Source organism: Teleopsis dalmanni, chromosome 1 (assembly GCF_002237135.1).
Source record: "Teleopsis dalmanni isolate 2A chromosome 1, ASM223713v2, whole genome shotgun sequence".
NCBI lineage: Eukaryota > Metazoa > Arthropoda > Insecta > Diptera > Diopsidae > Teleopsis > Teleopsis dalmanni.
This window is the reverse complement of record NC_051846.1, coordinates 216576711-216584308: the sequence shown is the minus strand read 5'-3', so window position 1 is coordinate 216584308 and position 7598 is coordinate 216576711. Positions and strand designations below refer to the sequence as shown.

Below are 7598 nucleotides of genomic sequence, written 5' to 3'. Positions count from 1 at the left end.
ATGACCAGAGGCGAGGCGTCGAATAGTTCAGAGTGTTCACTGAACACCTTAAAAAAGCTTCCTTTTTAGATCTTTTTTTTATTAGGTAAATATTCTCGCTATTTTGCTACTTAACATTTTTTATAGTAGCTTTTCCAAAAAGATTAACATAAACACAAAACGTACAATACAAACAAAATTTCACATATGTTAGTTACACCCAACATTACTTATAATTAATAAAAGAGAAAACACATTCCTCTTAAAATATACTAAGGTTCAGAATAAAAACTGCACCGCGCTGCTTACATAGCATGCAAATGAAATAACATTCACATTGGGACTATGTTCAATATTGAATAAACACAAAACATACAAACAAATATAAAAATAAAAGAGAAAACAAGCCTCGCAAAATATGTTATACAAACTAAATACAAAAGAGAAAAAAATGACTGAGCGAAAATCGCTTTACATTTGACTAGAGGTTCAGTCGACTAAATTGAACCGCAAGTTCATACAAAGCGTGCAAATACAATCAAAGTCACGGTTGCCGTTTTATATGGGCAAATGGTTCAGTAAAAAAACTGAACCGTGCATAGTAAATACAAGTAAAAGAGTATTAAATGAATGCATGAAAGTTTCTTACTCTTATGTAGAGGTTGGTCAACCTCTACATAATGACAAAGTCATTATTGCAATTTTATATTAGCAAATGGTAAAACTAAAGAACAAAATTAAAGAAATTTGAAGTGAAAAATAATTTTTAGAAATGGATAAATGTGTGATTAAAGATTTGATTTAAATGTCTTTTTTTAAACGATCTTCTGAAAAAAAGGTTTTAATTCATAAAATGACCAACTCCAGATATGAAGAATTTGGTACCTGATGTAAAAATGTCGAAATATGTGATAAGTCGCCGTTTTCCTACAGCCATTTACCACAAAAACCAATGGATCACAGGCTGTGAACATTTAAATAAATTGTTTTGTTGGTCTTGTATGCTTTTTGCTTGTGGAAAGGACAAAACTCAGAAGTAGGGGGAATACGTTATAGTTGGAATTCTGTTTTGATCAAATTGTGAACACCTTGCCAAAAAGCTGACGCCTCGCTACTGGTGATGACATATTATCCCCGGCAAAAAATCTTCTTTAACATCTTAGTCACTCCGGTGCACTTTATATAGAAACATATGGACGTTGGTCCCATATTGTTTTTACTCTTAAATTGCAAAAAAAACGCTCTCACAAGCAACAACACCAACGTCAGACCAGCCTTAATTATGAGTATTTAACAATGCTTGATACTTTTCTTACTCTTAGTTATCTTCAAAAAGATAAGAACACGAAAACAATACTAAATGTGATTAGAATGTGATGTATAAAATGAAGAAAGTAGTCGTGTGTATGACGTGCTGGTGAACGACATTTTACATATCCGTTAACGTTTGCTGGGATATTAAATTCTGCAATTGTGACGTAAAAATCACTTCTAGTCGTAGTATCAAAATCTAGTCGTAGTGTAAGTCAATTTGTTTTTCTTGAATTTGGCGCCTGAAGACATACTGATAAGGTCCAATTAGTCGCTCGACGATTGCCTTCAACCTTTCACATTGTACATTTTGCAGAACTTTATGTATAATGTTTAAAAAACTAATCTTGCAGTATCTTCTTTTTTGTGGAATCGACAACGCAGACTTAAATTCAAACCATTGGGCATACATTCATCTAACCATATTTAATCTATCCAATGGCTTTGAACAGATCAGGGACAACATCGGCGCCTACTCCTTTGTTATTTTTGAACTGCGCTATAGCTGTTTAAATTTCATCATAGTTAATGATTTTTTAATTGGTTTTTGTAATTAATAACTAATATTAAAAGTAAAATATAATGAAATCATGTTCCTCAATCTAAACAGAACTTAATATAAATTAGTCACTGGTTTTTTTTGACTGGATACGGTCCAGTTTACAACCTTTTTACAGTGATGGGATTAATTTAAAACCCTAATCAACTCATAATTAATCGAATCCAACTCTAGAATTTCCGGTTAAAAATGATTATAAAATATATATGTATATATATTTCAATATAATTTTATTAATGAAATCAAATTTTCTATTAGTTTTTTCGACGAATGACGAAAACGAAAATCTTCATTTAAAGCAAAAACTCCTTTTTTTATCATAATATGACGTAATTGAAAAAAGATTATGAACAAATTTGACGTACATTTGATAAAAAAATATTTAACTAAATTTTCCTTTTATGGAAACATTCGATCGACACTTGCATTTTTAGTTTCTAAAATTTACATTTAAAAAAAATTACTCCCCCTAATTAGAAGCTTGAACATCGTTAGATTCGAATTTTATTTCAGACAAAGATACAAATATGATTCTAATATTATCTTAAATAAATTTTACTATTTATTTCTAGTTTTATTGATGTAACAGTTCCACGTTATATTACATATTTATAAATATTATTATATATTTGCTAACAAAACATCACATCTTAAGGCAAAACAAATAAATAGCATGATAGACTTTCTCATGGACTCTATTGCTTGATATAAAGTTTTTATAGCATGTTATCTATTAACATACTTGCATGCCTTGTTAGCTTTATTTTGTGTTGTTTGAATTCTGAACTAATATTTTCTATGACAAGACTTAAAATAAATTATTGTTGTTGGACTATCAACAAATGGGATGACTATTACCAAATTTTCATTTTATTTCGTTTTCACATTGCCGATTACCAAAGTACAGCCAATATCTGCCAATAATACCTTTCATTAATGGATTCATTGTTGTAACTCTGCCATCTATTAAGCACTAGCACGTAAACGGGAATCTGCTACAAATTGTTGCCACATTTTATTAATAAACATAGTTCACAAGGGTTTATTACAAAGAGTTTGGCAGCTATAGAGGTATGAATTTATAAAAATTTTAAAAGTTTTATATATTACTGCAAACTTAATTTTTTAAACTTTATAATAATAAAATTATTAGTGATTTTAAAAAAAAATGTAAAATAAATATAACTATCCAAATGGTATCATATGATAATATAAAGAATGGAATTATAGAGGCAATATATAATTGACATAATAATTTACTTAAAATAGTAAGCACCTTTTTCTAAATGTGGAATGAATCGAGTAAGTCATAATGTAAAACCTCTTAAGAAAGCAAAATGGACAAATTTAATGGCAATAAGTTTAGTATTACAATAAATCAGCAATTACAATTGTAAGGTATTTATTGCTATTTGTATTGCAGTTAAAGCCATTTATTGGAAAATATCCCATTAAATTCAATTAATGGGGAGTTGAATATTCATTTATAATGCATTATATTTCAATATTTGTTTCTTGAAAAATATTAGCGTATTTAGACGTATTTCGTTAATGAGTAAAAAAAATTAATATAACAGACATAATTGTTGTTATTTTTGAATAAAATTGTAAAATTGAATTGCCACATCAATTGATTTTGTTATTTTTGTTTTGCAAATGACATAAAAAGTGAAAAGCGAAAAATTAAAGTGAAACTTAAACTATATTTATCACTGTTGGTGTATGCACAATTTTATTTCTACTATTGATATAGGTATATCTTCATAATTTATTTTTTTAAACATCACAAATATAATTTCAATTTTATGCAACACTTTCTTAAAATAAAAATATTTTATTAAGTACTCAAAAAATTATCAGACCTAATTCTTTAATTATTAATTTTTTAAAAATTACCTATTGTACCTATTGTACACAACACAACAAAAATATATGTCAAAAAAAAGCATTTTACAAATTTTAAAAGTGATGCCAATTTGTTTTAACCAGACCAAATGTTATTTTTACAAATCTAAAAAAAAATTACGACTATTATATATTATTAGGGGTATTCAGGCAACAGATTAGTTGCTTAGTAGATTATTACAACAAATATTTGCATACAAAAAAGAAACTAAGCAGAGAATGTACTATTTCGGAGATTCTCAGATTAGTGAAAATTTGATTAATAGTGCTGCCAGTACCAAGTGGCGGCGCTATGAGCTTAGGGTGTCTCAAAAAGAAAATTCAAAAATAATAACATAAATTAATAAATAAAATTAAGTAAAACTATAATTTTTAAAGAAATAAAATATAATTAAAACGTATAAAATTGAATATTCTACTTCTTGATATATGACACGTTTGCAATTTTAGTTATATGATAAATTATATGATATGATAAGATAAATTATATAATAAATTTAAATATTATTAAAATTTACGAATATTTGAGTATTTCACTATTAACATACGTTTCGCTAGTGCTGTTGATACGAGTGCTGCCAAGACATTTGCACACAACAAACTAATCAGATTACGCATTTTGGGTCGTTCAAGCAACAGATTAACATCAAAATGCTAATTTTTTTCTATATGAAGTTTTTTAGTCTATTAAGCAATTAATCTGTTACCTGAATACCCCTCGTATAAAGCAAGCAAATTACATTCTGTATAAAAATAAGTAATTACCACATATTGAAAATTAAATTGAATACAAAATTAAAAGGAATGGTAAATATGTTGAAAATTTCAAAATGAAAAACTGAAATTTTTCTTTTTTTCCAATTTTCAAATTTATGAAATTTTTGAATTTTGTTTGAATTTTAATTTACATATAATTTTTAACATATGATTGCAATATTCGTTGGAGTTTTCAATGAAGGTTCACAATAATTCGCTTATTACATTGGCAACGCTTGTTTTTCTGCTAGTCGATGTGCTTGCTCAGTATACCTATACTGGCCGGAGTTGAGAAAATAGTGTTGTCGTTTTGCGTATATTTCGACCAGTATAGGTCAGTTATTTGCTGTTTTTTGTCATACTTGCGAGCAACCGACAAAGCCTAATTATATTATAAATTGTTATTACAGTGTTCATAATAAATTAAACAATTTTTCGAAATTTTATTAAACGCCCTGTGCTACTGTAATTTCAATTCACATTATTGTAATAAGATATGCTTTGTGTGGATGTCACAACAAGCTACATCCATACAATAACATATGCAGCAGACAGAAAAATGATAAACGTCAAACAGTAGAGAACGCTTGCCGTGAGTGGTGCATTTGTGGAGTTTTGTCGGATGAGAATTTAGCATTTTAATTAATAGTTTAAGTTTTTCTTAGTGCCCAGTGCTAATTAAATTTTAATTAATTTCCATCATTTAAATCGATTACCTAATAAACATAATTTACACTTAATAATTAAATTAACCGACCATTTTTTATTTGGAACTGGTACTACTGATTGAAGACTATACGACTTCTGTGTTGCGGAGGCGTTATTATCGTGCTAAAAATTAAACTTGTTAGTTTAGATAAAGAAATTTTTACAAATACTCTGTGATTATATATATTTACACAAAATAAAATAGCAGAATTGCAATTGCATACGAAACAATCCATAAAGTGCACTTAGCAACGGATTGAATAAAAGTAAAGAATTTCGTTTATTTTGTTTTGTACGCGGAGTTCAAGTGTCTACGGCTAAAGCGAAGTTAAATTAGTGAAGCGGAGGCTTATTCAAGTGTCGCATAATCTATACTACATATGGAACAAAAACGCCATAACGCCATAGCGCCATAACGTTCAACAACGCCGCATTCATCGTATGCTTATTTTTATCTTTATAATTTTACGTGTTCAACGTGTGCATAAATTCTGTGTAATTAATCTTAAGCCAGCAGCACAAAGTGCATAAACTGTTTGGTCCCCTTATGCTCAACACAATCTACTACGTATTTAGTGTTTACTTGCTCATCAAATCCCACTAAAAGTGTCAATGCCTCTGCCGCCTAAGATCGTAAACTACCCGCATCTTCTGTATTGTCTTCCACAGCCTGCGTAAAATTAATCTTCAATTGAACAGAAACCATAACGAAAATATTCTTTCACGAATTCCCGTCGCGATAGCTTCAGTTAAAACGTCAACAGCATCATTTGTTCGATTGTCAAAATTTTTGTGATTACAAATTGCGTCCAAACGAACTAAAATATATAATTCGATTCCATTGTTCATAACTTAAATAAGATAAATTATTGTGCTTTCAATTTCGAATGTGCTAGACAATCAATTTTAAGGTAAGCAAAAATAAATTTATTTGAATTTATAACCTGTTGAGGGAACCGGTCTTCAAAAGGGATTCATATAGTTATTTTTTTTTTCTGTTATTGCATATAATTAAAATTTAAATTACACTCTTTAAAAACTGAAAAAATTATCTATATAATTTATTTTTTATTTACTTTTTGAATACATATATTATAAATATGTTTAATCTGATTTATTTAATAACGTTTGATGAGGTAATTTTATATATCTTCTATGTTATCAAAACTTTTTGCATGAATTTATTAATTTATCAGATAGTGTTATCAATAATATCAGCAGATTCCTATTAGCATTCACATTATCGCAAATAAAACGGAAACTAGACATTTCAGAATGGGAAAGCCGAATGATTACAATTCTTGTACATACTCATATTTAATGTTTGAAATCTACATACATACGACTATATCTTAAACTAGTTTATACATACTTTATACACATATTTGTAATATTTACCAAGTAAATTTGTTTTAAAGGCTTAAAGATAATGGATTTTGTTTATACGAGGGCTGCCATTTAAGTTTTGCGCCTAACAATGAAAGCACAGTGGTTAAGAAATGAAAATATTTTTATTGTTTTTCGAAATATTCAACAAATTGATCAATACATTTTGGCATTCGATTGAACCATTTTTCGAAACTGTTTTGCCACTCTGAAATTGGTGTCTCCAAAACTAGAGGTTTGAATGCCTCAACGTTCTGTTAGGGCGTAGAAAAAACTGCATTATTTTTTAATATTTTTTAACAAGAACAAGTCATTTGGTGTCAAGTGTGAATAACTCATCAGTTTTGAGTGCTCAGAAACTTTTGTTTGAGCTAATGTATATGCGCTCGCGTTGTCGTGGTGGAGTCCAGCAAATAAATAGTTGTTCAAGCGGTACAGTTGGCACCATAATCGAGTTTTTTGAAAAAATATGCGATCATTAGCTTGAAGTTACTCTGTCCGCGGACGACTTTTAGCGGGTTTTACTCACTTTGGAAGATCCAAACAGTGAATTGTTGTTTTGTTACGGGCTCTTAGGCGTAGATCCATAACTCGTCACTTGTCACGATGTTGTAGGCATGTTTTGAACTACCTCGGGCATATTTTTTTAGCATTTCATTGCACCAACAAACACGTACTTTCTTTTAAGCGATTGTCATATTATTGGAAATCCAACAGGAACAAATCTTTCTGACAACTAAATATATATGTAAAATTGAATGTATGCTGGTCTTACTAATGTGCAAGGACATCTCTATCTCCCGGCATCCGATCCATCTCAATCATTTCTCACACTGTATCAATGTTTTCTAGTACAACAGCCGTTCTTAGACGACCTTCACGAAATTTGTTGTGAAAAAAAACGGACTATCACACTTGAACTCATTTTACAGTCGCTGCAGTAGTGCTTCATCACCAAAAGTCGAACTAAGTTGATCAATGCATTCTTTTCTGG

General features: G+C 29.2%; 1 protein-coding gene across 1 annotated transcript in view; it reads left to right on the top strand.

The window, feature by feature from the left end:
* The window catches only part of LOC119667269 (GRB10-interacting GYF protein 2-like), a 9920-nt gene that overhangs the window by 1877 nt on the left and 445 nt on the right, over positions 1-7598 (top strand). The window lies entirely within an intron of this gene.